The sequence below is a fragment of the Oryzias latipes genome, chromosome 19 (assembly GCF_053564925.1).
Source record: "Oryzias latipes strain Hd-rR chromosome 19, Olatipes_Hd-rR_3.1".
In the NCBI taxonomy this organism is placed as follows: Eukaryota; Metazoa; Chordata; class Actinopteri; order Beloniformes; family Adrianichthyidae; genus Oryzias; species Oryzias latipes.
In genome coordinates, this window is record NC_136255.1 from 5,958,568 (window position 1) to 5,972,245 (window position 13,678).

The 13,678-nt window shown below is 40.6% G+C and overlaps 1 protein-coding gene across 1 annotated transcript in view; it reads left to right on the forward strand.

Moving 5' to 3' along the window:
- The window catches only part of crhr1 (corticotropin releasing hormone receptor 1), a 201,654-nt gene that overhangs the window by 75,662 nt on the left and 112,314 nt on the right, over window positions 1-13,678 (forward strand). The window lies entirely within an intron of this gene.

A 13,678-nucleotide genomic window follows, 5' to 3' on the forward strand; every position in this document is an offset into this window, starting at 1 on the left:
CAATCAGAATCGAAAATTCACCCGGACCATGGAATAATGATCTGTCAAGCTTGGATCGATTCAGATCGATTTTATCAACCCAGGCCTAGTTATTAGTAACAAAACTATTCACTTTAGATAAAATATCCAATGTTCCCAGTGGTTTTTAATTGTGATAATATTGTGTTTAGCAAAAAAAAAAAAAAAAAAACTGTTTTGTTTTCTAGGACATAGTTCCTGCAGAACCCTCCTTCCCCTTTCAGTTGCTGAGCGATCTCTGTTTACACTATGTTTACATTAATTGTGTGTAAATTAGCTTGCAGCCTTTCAGAGCCATATTACTGGTGCAACAAAAATGGTGAGAAATATCAGACGTTTTTGAGCCAGATGCCAGCTAAGATGAGGGAAAGAAAGACATACACGAATGTAGTCATCTGCAAAAGGATGGATCAGAATGAAGTGAAGCGGGGAGCCTTGCGGGGACGATTGCAGTTTCTCCTCAAGAAATAAAATATTTTTCCACCAGCATTTTTTCCTCTGCTCCTGATTCACAACAGTTTGAATAAAGAAATCCTCAGAAATTCAATTTTAAGCCCACTTTTCTTTATATATGTCCCCATCATGAGAAAAATGCAACAAGAACATGATAAAAAAAAATTCAAAAGCATCATTTTGATCGTAGTGGGTCTTTAAGTATAATTCATAGTTTTTGTGAATGTGCACAGATACGATACAAGTTTGCCAACTTAGGTATATCTGCAAAAGGCCACATTGATTAAAGAGGCGGACTGCACTCACAGCTTGGCAGAAGAAAACACGGACAGGTTTCTTACATGACACATTTTTATAGCAAAGTATGCAACAGTGTGAAAGCATTTATCACTGTTAGAATCAGACGTGAAATGTCAAAGTCTAAATAGAGGTTTATCAGACACTCACAGAGATTGATCAATAGTTGATGCTGTGGCCCTAAAGAGACCCAATGAAAAGGATTCATGCTTTGGAAGCTCTGCTGTATGTAGATGTGGTCGTCGTGGCTTCTTCCCTCCATGATCCTCAGCTCTCACTGCAGTGGATTCCATTTGAGGATGAAGCAGCTGGGATGAGATTATTCCAGGAGATTAACTCTCCCCCTGAAAGAGGTATCCATGGAGATGGGGGGTCTGGGAATCTTCTGGATGGACGACTGAATCTGAACATGTTAAGTGGGAGATTTAAGAGTTTTTCAAAAGTGTTGAACATGTATGACAGAGAAAACACACATACGCACTTGAAGGAAACAGGTTAAAGACATTTGATAAGAGGAAGATAAAATGCACTCTCGCATAGGGAAACCCCAAAAGCAAATTTTCTCTGGGTTTTTAAAGTTAATTTGACACCTTTTTAAATAAGTTTTGTTCAGTTCTGCATACAAGTCATTTTTGACTGCTAAAAATGATAGATAAATAAACAAATATCTACGTAAATAAATACATAAATAAAAGTAAAATACATTTATTTAAATCTGATGAAATAATAAAAATGTAAAGTGGCCAAATTTGACCCCATGGGTTCTCCAGGGTTAATCCAATCCACTCCTCTAATCCTAAATATTATTTCTCCTTTTTTCTTCTTTTTTATTTGAACAATAACGCACAATCCTTAAGTGTAAGTGTAATAAATAAAACATACAGGGATTTAAAAAAAAAAAAAGGGATTTAAAATCTTTCATCAAAGTTTGGTGTCAACTATGACAATGAAGTGAAAACGCAGATGATGGACAGTTTCTAACTGTTTGGTGGAATTGTTTTAAAGAACCTCAACTCTTCCCAAACTTGTGGATGTTTGCAAACCGTGAAATGCAGCTTTTCCGGCAGTAAACATGGACCATTATGGCCTCTAAGTGCACTTTGAACTTTCAAGAGAACCAAGCGCTCCTCTGTTGGAGGACAGGAAATGTGTCTTCACAACACGTTTGTAGAGACAAAAAATCTTGGCACAAACACGCATTTCATCTGGTCCGGCCCAAACCGTTGTCCCTCCTCCATCAAATGTCACAGTGGACGGCATCAGGCAACGATCTTCCAGCTTCCCGTCAGCTCTTTCCCCCCCACATCCAAACAGAAAAGCATGGACCCCCACCCCACAGACTTGACTCTACAGTCCAGTAAGGATGTGCTTCACTGCACCCCATCAATACTTGTCACTGGACGTACTGAAGCTTGCGTGCAGCGGCTCAACCAGGGAGACTAGGAATGCACAGAATCAGATATTTGTTCATTCTGTTGATATTGTAAAAGTCATTTGGCTAAAGAACCATTACTTATTTACTTGGAAAACCCAATTTTACTGTTGTCTGAAGATGTGTTTTGTGATTTTAATCATACATAACAACGTTCCACAGTATCCATAAAGAATGGCAGTTCAATAGAAAGTCTGCACGTCTTTCCACTGAACTTCAACAAAAGGAGAATGGAAATATTTCCCCCAATTTGCTGCTTAAAAATCATAAGGAAGTGTGACCAAAGGAGGGATGAAAGAGGAATGAGGACTTTAATTAAACTACTAGAGCAAAAAATATGACTAGTGTCAGGAATCTTGCGCAATGAGAATAAAAAAGTCATTTAATTCTTCATTTGGTCAGTCTTTACAAGTAGAAAGAGACAAAAAACTTTTTAAAGCTGAGACTTGGACAAAGTAACTGTTTCCTGAAGTAGGGAGAGGTGTCAGTTTTACAGGATGATAGAATGCAAAAGATAATACAAATAACAAAACAAAGGATTGATTTGACTTTTGAGAGATGATCATATATTTAATATTTATGCAATAATAAGCCAGAACATAATATTTAAGCATTTTGTTCTGGTTTCAAAAAGACAAATGAGGTCAATCTTCCTTTTGTTATTTACTATTATGTATTTATCATTATTTAAACAGAAAAGTTACATTGAAATCGGCAGATCTCTTTTTCAAAATGCAAATTGCTACACAACTCAAGACATTTTATTCAATTAAACCAGTAAAGAAATTCAAAAAACAACAACATGTTAGTGATTTTATTCCCGAGATCTATAGAATAGCATCAAACCGAGACAAAGTTGGGAGATGTGGAAGTTGATTTGTCCCTTGTAGAGAATTCCAGTCCGTAGGTCCTCGATACTGAAAGGCCATCTTTCCCTTCTCTGTCCTGACACTAGGGGCATTCAGTGAGTAAACATCCTGAGAGTGGAGAGCGTAAGGCCTCTGCTGAAGACTCATACTTAAGTATGATGGGAGCAGCCCACTGAGTCCCTTATATAGGAATCTGTACGAGTGGGTGAGCTGCCAAGCCTCCAAAGCAGGCTATCCAACTTGTAAGTAGAGTTCACAGTGATGAGTTTATGGAACAATTTTCCTAAAAAAGAAAAACGCAAAGAGACATGAAAACTGAATCCAACATGCTTAGAGTCTGGACTGGAACATGTGTGTAAATATCCCCACAATCATCAAACAGCAACAAGTCTCGTCTTTGCATGGAAAGAAAAAAAAACTTGTTTCTGAAATAAAAACTGGAAAAAAGGCTTAAAAAGAAAGCGAGTTATTGATTAGTATGCCCATATATTTGAAAGCATGAACAATTTCAATAGCCGATCCATTAAGAGCAACATTAGGGGGAGTGTCATTCTGCTTGTCTTTCCAATGTTTTTGTTATTGCATAATAGCATTACTTTTGTTTTTTTTTGTTTTTAAGCAAAGACTCATTCCAGAAAAAAAATGGCAGTGTATTTGCGAAAGAATAGAAAATCATGTCATCAGCATAAAACTTGCAGCTTGCATTACTCATTTGCTGTCCCAGATCATTTATATTAATTGTAAACAGGAGTGGACCTAGAGTAGACCCTTGTGGCATAACCCAACTAAGTGTCAGACCTTGAGAACACTGGTCCGTCCATTTTCAGTGATAATTAATCATCATGTTCATTTCTGTCCTCCTTTGGTTTGTCTTGTTTCAATTTCATTACTTTAAATCACGATCATATTTGTCCATTTTTAGCCTCCTTTTCATAAAGTAAACTTTGTTCAAACATCGCAAAACACCTTGAAATCAGGAATCTCAAACAGATTTGATTGAAAATGCTCAGGGAAGGGAATGGAGAGGCTGACAGCGTCTGGAAAACACTGTTGTCAGCAAAGGAGATAAAACCTTTGTAAGCATCTGGGGTGGCTTTGACAGCAGATCTGATTCCAGTGTCCTTCCTCACTGATTGACTTTAGAGTGACGACTTCCTCTGAGGTGACAGAAAGTATCCGACTAGGGAAACTGTAAACCACATACAGTGGAAATGGCCCAGTGAACACTTTTAGCAGAAGGATTCAGAGAAAAGTCTGAATCCATAACCCAAAAGAAAAAACTCAGCGGTGATGGGAAGATTGGGCGGAAGGCTGTGAAACTTCAGTGGAACTCTTGTTTGGAAACATTGTTCCGAGTCCTGATCAAAACAGGGAGGTCCTGCGACTGATTCGTTTTGCGTTCCATTATGCCACCAGCTGTTCGGATTCGTCTCTGTTGTTTTCATGCACCATAGAATTCATAATCAGTGAAACACAACAATTAAAGACAATGAACTTTTGTGTCTTTTGGTGGCTTATGATCACTGAATGTTGGCAGAGCATTTAAAAGCTCCTCCAAACAATGTTAATTTGCAAAGCCTTTCTTCTTGTAGTTGAGTAATAAGAACCAATGCTCCACCCTCACTACATGAAAACAGTTAGGTGAAAATAAAATAAGGCAAGGCAAGGCAAGTTTATTTGTATAGCACAATTCGTACACAAAGTAATTCAAGGTGCTTCACAAAACAGAAAAATGCATTAAAATCACAATACATAATAGAAATAATCAACGTAAAATTTACTTTAAAAGAAAATAAAAAAAAATAAAAAATAAAAAAAAATAAAAAATAAAAAATAAAAAAAATAAAAAAAGGAAAGGAAAGAAAAGTGCAGATAGGACCTTTCAGTCATATACACGGCTAAACAGAAATGTTTTAAGTCTAGATTTGAACATGAACACAGAAGAGGCCTGTCTTACGACTTCAGGGAGGCTGTTCCAGATTTTAGCTGCAGAATATTGAAACGCTGATTCCCCTTGTTTAGTTCTGACTCTGGGAATCAACAGGAGGCCGGCCCCTGAGGTCCTCAGAGTACGAGATGGTTCATATGGCACTAACATGTCAGAGATGCACTTTGGTGCTCGGCCATGGAGAGACTTGTACACAAGCAGAGCTGCTTTGAAGTCTATTCTTTGAGCTACAGGGAGCCAGTGCAGAGACCTGAGCACAGGACTAATGTGATCATACTTCCTGGTTCTGGTCAAGACTCGAGCAGCAGCATTCTGGATGTACTGAAGCTGTTTTACAGCTCGTTTGGAGAGGCCGGTGAGCAGGCCGTTACAGTAGTCTAACCTACTGGAGACAAATGCATGAATAAGTATCTCCAGGTCTGGCTTTGACACTATGTTTTTGATTTTGGCAATGTTTTTCAGATGGTAAAATGCCGCTGATGTTACTCACTTGATATGGCTGTTAAAGTTCAGGTCAGAGTCCATGATTACCCCTAGATTTCTGACTTGAGTTGAGGGTTTAAGAGACAGAGAATGAAGGTAGCTGCTGACACTTTCTCTTTGTTTTTGTGGGCCAAAAATTATAACTTCGGTCTTGTTTGAGTTTAGCTGGAGAAAGTTGTTCTGCATCCACGCACTGATCTGTTGGAGACAGTGGCTGAGTGAATCCACCGGCCCATATTCACCTGTTGTCAGTGACACATAGATCTGAGTATCATCTGCATAGTTGTGATAAGATATGTTATTACTGTGTATTAACTGCCCTAGTGGCAGCATGTAGAGGTTGAACAGAAGGGGTCCCAGGATCGATCCCTGGGGAACACCACAAGTCAAGGCCATGTAGTCTGAGACACAACTCCCAATTTCAACAAAGTATTTCCTGTCTTCCAGATAAGACTTGAGCCAACTTAGGGCAGATCCAGAGATGCCCACCCAGTCTTGGAGTCTGTGCAAAAGGATCCCATGATCAACAGTATCAAAGGCAGCACTCAGGTCTAGCAGGATTAAGACAGAGACTTTGCCATCATCAGTGTTCAGGCGGATGTCGTTGGTTACCTTGATAAGAGCAGTTTCTGTGCTATGATGGGGTCTAAAACCTGACTGAAAAACATCAAATGAATTGTTTAATAAGAGAAAATCAGTGAGCTGTTGGTAGACAACTTTTTCAAGGACTTTTCCTAAAAATGGCAGATTAGAGATAGGTCTGTAATTATTCAGTACAGTGGGATCAAGACCGCTTTTCTTCAGGAGAGGTTTAATGACTGCAGTTTTTAAGGCCTCTGGGAATATTCCAGATTGAAGAGACATGTTAACTATTTGAGTAATTGATTGGCAATACACTGTTCAGGACAGACTTTAGAAATCTAGTGGGTAACACATCAAGGCAGCATGTAGACGAGCTCAGACGGGTGATGGTCTCTTGGACAGTTTGGTCAGTGACAGGTACAAAGTGAGTCAGCTTAGAGTGAGTAGGTGGCCGTTCGATACTTATATGTGTTGTGGAGTTGATGGCTTTTTTAATGCCCTGAACCTTGTCATTAAAAAATACAGCAAACTCGTTACATTTGGGTGTGCAAACCAGTTCTATTGGTAGCTGGGTTGGAGGGTTAGTTAATCTGTTTACTGTTGTGAACAGGACATGAGAGTTGCTGCTGCAACTTCCAATGATTTCAGAGAAGTACTTTTCCCTTGTTCTGCATAAGATCTGGTTGTAAGCGTAAAACTCCCCCTTATACATTTCATAATGAACCTGGAGTTTTGACTTGCGCCACTTTCGCTCAGCTCTGCGGCACTGTTGTTTCTGTGCCCGGACTAGATCATCGTTCCTCCAGGGAGCTTTCTGTCTATGTTTTCTCAATTTAACCTTCATAGGGGCAATGGCATCTAGAACATTCAAGATGCTAGAAGTAACAGAATCCAGCATTTCATCAACATTGGCACCAGAGGCGTTTTCAGGGTTTATCATTTCTACAAACTGTGCCCTAGTGCTCTCATTTATTTGTCTCCTTTGGACAACTGCAGGGCCAGGCGGTGGTTTGGGAGCAACAGACAGGTCAAAGAATACACAGAAATGATCAGAGAGGGCGACATCAACCACACTGACATTGTAAATATTAACCCCCTTTGTGATGAGCAGGTCGAGAGTGTGCCCTCTGCTGTGGGTGGGGCAACTTACATGCTGAATTAGATCAAAGGTTTCAAGGACAGCATTGAGCTCTTTTGCATTTCTGTCATTGACATTATCAACATGAACATTAAAATCACCTGTAATGACTAGACCATCAAAGTCTGTGCACACAACTGAGAGCATTTCAGTGAAATCATCAATGAAACTTTGGCTGTGATGAGGAGGTTTGTACATGACTATGCAGAGTAAGGGAGGAGTTTGTTTTAACTCAATCTTAAAGGACACATACTCAAATGATGAAAACACACCAAATGATAGTCTGCGGGTTGCAATATTATCTCTAAACAGTGCAGAAACGCCTCCACCCTTTTTATTTTCTCGTATTTCCGATACATGTTTGTAGTTGGGGGGAGTTGATTCGACTAGAACTATGTTTCCTGTGTTTTTGTCAAGCCATGTTTCAGTTAAAAACATAAAATCAAGATTAAAAGAAGAGATAAGATTATTGATTAAAAACGATTTGTTGCATAAAGATCTGACATTGAGTGCAGCAAGTTTGAGATTAGTTTCCTTGGGACTGGTCAAAACCTTCTTGCAAGGGATATCAACTAGATTTCTTTGATTGGACAGTCTAACTGCCCTTTTTTGCATTCTACGTGGTGCAACTACAGGTATAGCACCAGAAGGAAGCTGTTCATCACAGGGCCCCAGTTTGACATAACCTTTCCTAGGACACTGGGGGCCCGTTTCATCCTAGCTCTGGGGGATAGCACGTCTAGAGGCGCGCAGGGGAGGTCGAGTTGAGGGTAGTTTGGGTGATGGACCAGGAGGAGCAGGAGCTAGACGGGATTTGGGTGAACGGCGGAGGGGGCGTGTTGGAGGGGCTTTGGATGAAGGACGTGTTGGAGGGACTTTGGGTGAAGGATGAGGAGGGGGCGCTGGAGGGGTAGGAGAGCTCCTGTGTGGTGTGAGGCTCACAGGTGTTAGGGGAGCCATCTTAATTCCTGACTTAATGAGGCTATCAAAATGGCTAGGTAGGGCCATGGGTGAAAGTGGGGGGGACGAAAAGGAAAGTGAGTCTTCACTGGGAGTAGATGTAGCAGGGGGGGCCCACGGCTGGTCAGATGGTGGTATTTCTGGGGCCAAATCTGGTGGTTGTTGTTGTGGTTCTGCGGTTGGGTCCTTAGCTGGCGGTGGTTGTTGTGATGCTGGTGCAGCTGAGTCCTTAGATGGAGGTGGTTGTGGTGCTGGTGCTGCCGGATCCAAGTCTTTGACCGGTGTTGGTGGTGGAGGTAGTTGTTGTTGCCGTTGTGCTGTGGTTCCTGGGACACTGGCTCGGTCCTTCCTTGCTGCCTTTTCAGGGCCTTGGCTTCTTTGCCCCAGAGCGTGGAGGAGGTTCTTCACTAACTCTCTTGCTCCACCTCTGTTCAGGTGTGGGCCTCTTCCCATGAATAGGTCCTTTCGTTTCCAGAATGTATTGAAGTTCTCAATGTAATGGAATCCTCTGGAAGCACACTCTCTGGAGAGCCAATTGTTCAGCTGAAACAGACGGCTGAACTTGAGTGACACCCCATCGATGTTAGGAAGAGGTCCACTGATGAATGCTTCAACCTCTACTTTGTCAATCTCTTCAAATAACTTGATGAAGTCTTTTTTCAAACGTTCAGATTGTTCTTTTTTGATATCGACAGCACCTACATGGATGATTATTCGTTTGACTCCTTGGTACAAGACTTTAGATAAGAGTCCTGTAATCACTGGAACAGTAGAACTTGGGCAACATAAAGTTTGCATTCTTCTGTGGCTGACTCCACTGATAGCGCCATCTCCAAGCAGCAGCGTATCTCTGACCTTGACGTTTGGCACAGATTTTCTTTCTGCCTGTGCTTTGTTGCCAACATTATGACTCCTATTCTGTGGTCCAATTTCACTTTGTTCTTTAACATCACATTGTGTTAGGGGTAAAAATCTGTTTGTGAGCTTTATTTCGGATGTTCTGTCATCTTTACGCTTTGGCTTGACACAGAGTTCCTCCGCACAAAGTTTCGGAAAGGACACAACATCACTCAGGTCTATGTCACTGTTATTCTTCTCATTTGTAGTAAGAGCAGGCTTCTTACCACCCGATGTTACTAGAAGGGTCTTGTGAAGTCCATTTTCAGTTTCCAAAGTAAATATCCGTGTTTGTAGCTCTTTTATTTCTTGTTGGTAGATCCGACAGCGTTCACAGTGGGAGTTTGTTTTTCTTCCTCTTCCGGACATGTCGCTGGCTTGTCAGACGTAAAAATATTGATTTGTACAGGTGGAAGTCACAAAAAAGGATGACCAGTCAGATATTCCAGGAGTTGTGGATGAGGTAAAATAATTAAAAATGATTAATTAAATGATTAAAAAGCAAATAAAGCAGGAAGCGGCAGGAGCGGGGGGAAAAGCGTCTGCACTCTTTTGCATAATAATAAATTTTATTTGTTAGGCGCCTTTCAAGGAACCCAAGGTCGCCGTACATAAAAGTGAAAATAAAATAAGATAAAAGCAATCGAATGCACAATAAAATATACATACAAATAGGCCAGAAATAGGAAGTTATCGGAGGGGATAGGCGAGTTGGAAAAGATGAGTTTTCAGTTTTTTGGCGAATTTTGAGAGAGACCCATTGTTTCTGAGGTCCGGAGGTAGAGAGTTCCAGAGCCGGGGTGCAGAGCAGCTGAATGCTCTGCCCCCCATAGTGACAAGGCGAGCGGGTAGGAATGGCCACATGAACAAGATCTGATAGATATGATGGAGCAAGGTTGTGGATGGATTTAAAAGTCAGGAGAAGTATTTTGTATGTAATCCGGTGTGTGATTGGTAGCCAGTGGAGCTGCAAAAGGTTCTGTCATGCAAAACTGACTGCATAAACCAACCTGTGAAGTAAAATAAACATAAAACATTCCAGTTCAGGATTTAGAAAACATTTTTTAGCCTCTTGATGTCGCTGTGGTGAGGTGTTTTGCACTTTCCACAAGATTGAATCTTTTAAGGAACAATCGCTCCAAATGGTTCAAACTTCCAATCGTTCCGTTTCTGCCATCACTACTGAAACTATAATCCAAGAGTCAGAAACAAAGGCCAAAAACACAGAAAAGCTGGTCAATAAGCAATAAAGGCTGACAGGGGCTTCTTCTCTTTTTTCTATTGTTTGCTAGCAGGGGGGTCTGGGCCCCTCCGCTGTTCAGACCTGCAACCCCTCGTTCCCCCCCCAGCCGGAGCCTATCCCGCTATCCCGGCCACTTGCGGACAAATGCAGAGGACAAAATGGGCACTGGACAGTCAATGACATCAAAATATATTAAAACAAGTAAACTATAACAAAATAAAAAACAGTATTCCAGGCATTAAAACTTGAGCTGCTGGTTTGGTTGCAGGTGAAAATGTCCTGTCAGTTTTATACAGAACAGCCTGAACATAAGCTATGGAAGCATTTCAGGCTTTTCGGTGTGCAGTTTGGAATTCATCAGAGTGTGAGGAACATTCCTGACTGTTTTATTGAAAAATACATCTCTTTTAACTTACAATAATTCCGCAGAGGCTTTACTCCACTAACAAAAGCAGACAATTCCCAAACATTGGTGTTCTTGTAAATGGAAAACTACATAGTTTGAAGGGTGAAGTGAAGACAATCTTAACTCACCCACTCACTTTTGGATGTTGGAGCTGGCAATCATTGGTTCATAATTATGTTCTGGTTTCATGCAGCACACATCTGCTTCCAGAACGTCCATTAGGCTGCTTGGAACTGCTAGGGTGAAGAAGCCCCGGAGCTCTTAGTTTTATAACCGCTTGTTTTAGCGTCTCAGAAACAAACAGGTGAATATTTGATTTCACCTGATTGCCTGATGTCAGACTTGTCTTCCATGGCCTGCTGTTGACAGCTTTGTATCTAAATAGGGCACAGCTAAATTGATTCAGTGTGAGAGATTTTGTCAACAGCACTGTGCAATTTTCTAGTAAAAGTGCTGGAAGGGCATTGGGCAACACTTTCCTCCCAGCATCTTATTTAAAAAGCACTCTCGCCCACATGAGCTCTGCCTCCCCAGCAAGCAACCTGCAGATTATAGGTTGATGAAGACGCAACAGCTCGGGCTACCTTAACAACTTTTCTCTGTTGGGATCACTTTTGTCTTTTGCTTCTTCTCCATCTTTTTCAAGTACAAAGGTGATCATTTCTCAACCTGTGTTGTCTGAGACGTGCAAAAAGGCTCTGACAGCGCGACATTGTCTGTCACGTTCTGAAGAGAGGCTTCTCAGAGCTGCAGCGCATAAAAGGCAGAGCTCCAGGAAGAAAAGGTGTAGGTGCTGCTCCGCACCATCGCACACTTTCATTCATGTTTGAGAACAATCATAAAAAGACGATGGTGAGGACACTCCGCCTTATACTGCCGCTATGCAGTTAAAGCCCTTAGCGAGACGCAAATGTTCAGCTTTAGTTGCTCCTTTTTTATGACCAATTTGATTGAAAAAGTTCTCTCCTAAATTGCATTATCCTGAGAAGTGCTGCTCTTTAACCCACTTTTGCTTGTAGAAATGTTCTCACGAGACGACTCCACCCCTAACAAAGATGTGGCTTCAATGAAAACAAGGCTTGTCACAAAGTTGCTGTTCTCAGGGTTTTATAAATTAAGTTAAGCAATCCTGTTTTTCACTCATGAATACACAGGGCTTAAAGCCAAAAAGTGTTTCACAAGCAGCCACCATGAACCTTCACTTGAAGGACTAAGTGGACCGATCAAATGTTCGGTCTAAAGTAGATTCTTCACATGGTTTTTATCAGCTTTAATTTAGATTTCATGAGGGCTTTGTTTACGTAAAGTGTTGCATATCGGCGCAAAGCCACTTTTCTCCGTGACAGAATCAGCTGATTTACACTGATTTGCTATGACACCATTTTGAACATTGGACTTAAGACCCTCTACTGTTATGGAGGTATCTGATTGGTCAGTTTAAAACTTGAATAAGTTACAAAACAGAAAAAAATATCATGAATAAAAATTTGGATCATCCAGAAGAGCTTATAAAAGGCATCAGAGCAAGAATGTTTATTCTGACCAATGGAGGAACTGCGTTATATATGTTTATTTCTCCATAGAATTTTGGTTTCAGCGGCTACTTCCTGTTTGGAATGTGAGGGGGGGAGGGGTCACTCAGTCCAGTTCTCATATACAGTCAAAGGCAGAGAATAGTCTCAAAACAGTCTCATTCTCATCTTAAACGGGTCTTCGTTTTCATGGATCAGAAAGCGCAGGACAGCTGTGACTTTTTTGTAAAGGTTTGTCACTTTGTTCCTTGATTGTGACTGGACAATGCAATAACACAAGTCTCAACACCTCACAAAATTTCCCAAAATTCCAACACATTTTACCTCTGAAAGCTCAATGCATCAAGATGAATAACTATCGCTTTTTGATGGATTGATATCAAACCTTTTTAAAGTGTGCTAAAAACTAGGCAGGTGTGAGAGATTTAAGAGACCCTTCAGGTTATGTTGAAACTTCAGGTTTTATGTGCACATTTGTTGTTACATTTTTTTATTTCAATATTATTTTTTTAGAAGACACTAAAAGCAAAAATCTCAGATTTGTTTTATCCCCCTCCATTGAAAAAACTTTCAATAATGTAAGCAACACTGAGTTAAAAGGATGAAAATTTGTGGCTATTTTTATATGAAAAAAGTCTGTTTTTATAAGGAAAAAAAATTCCAGATTTACATATACCTTAAATCTATATATTTTTTTATCATTAATCTGACTTCATGCAAAAGTCTGGATTTTTTGGTCATTTGGAACAGTTTAGGTTCATTTGGATTGAGTCCTGTATGTCTAAAGTAACATTTTTTATATTTATATTTATTTATCCTAAAAAAATGTGTCATCAGAAATTTGCCCCCCCGCTACCATAAGCCTTTGGCAAGACTCGGCCTCATGACTCCTGACTGTACATGTGAGTTTGTGTTTTTAAAAGTCTTGAAAAAAATCACAATCCCTTCATTTGTTTTAAATTCTGCCAGAAAGGATTATTCTGTCCTCATCAGGAAACAAGGGTCTTAACCATGGCCACGACCTTTCCCTTACTCCCAAACAATGCCATGATCAGGGGATCAGGAGGCCGATTTTCCGGCCCTTCAAACATCTGTTCATACTCTCTCCATGAAAACATTCGGCAAACGTTAAAAAAGGAGGAGAAAGGAAGCGGCTGACATCATCATGCTCTCCATCCACCGCTCACTCCCTTCTTGTTTGAGCAGCTCCATCCAAACAGATGACCGGTTTGTCAGTGGGTGGGGTGAGGATTTAACATCCTCACATTTAATCACGGCGCAGACACCATTGCGTTACATAAATCCACCACAGAGCGGATTACTGTTAGTAATGTTGGGGGGAAATCCGATCACAATGGATATGTAAGTCCCAGACTGTGATTTCAGGCACTGAGTCACTGGAAGATTGTTCAGTGTTTAC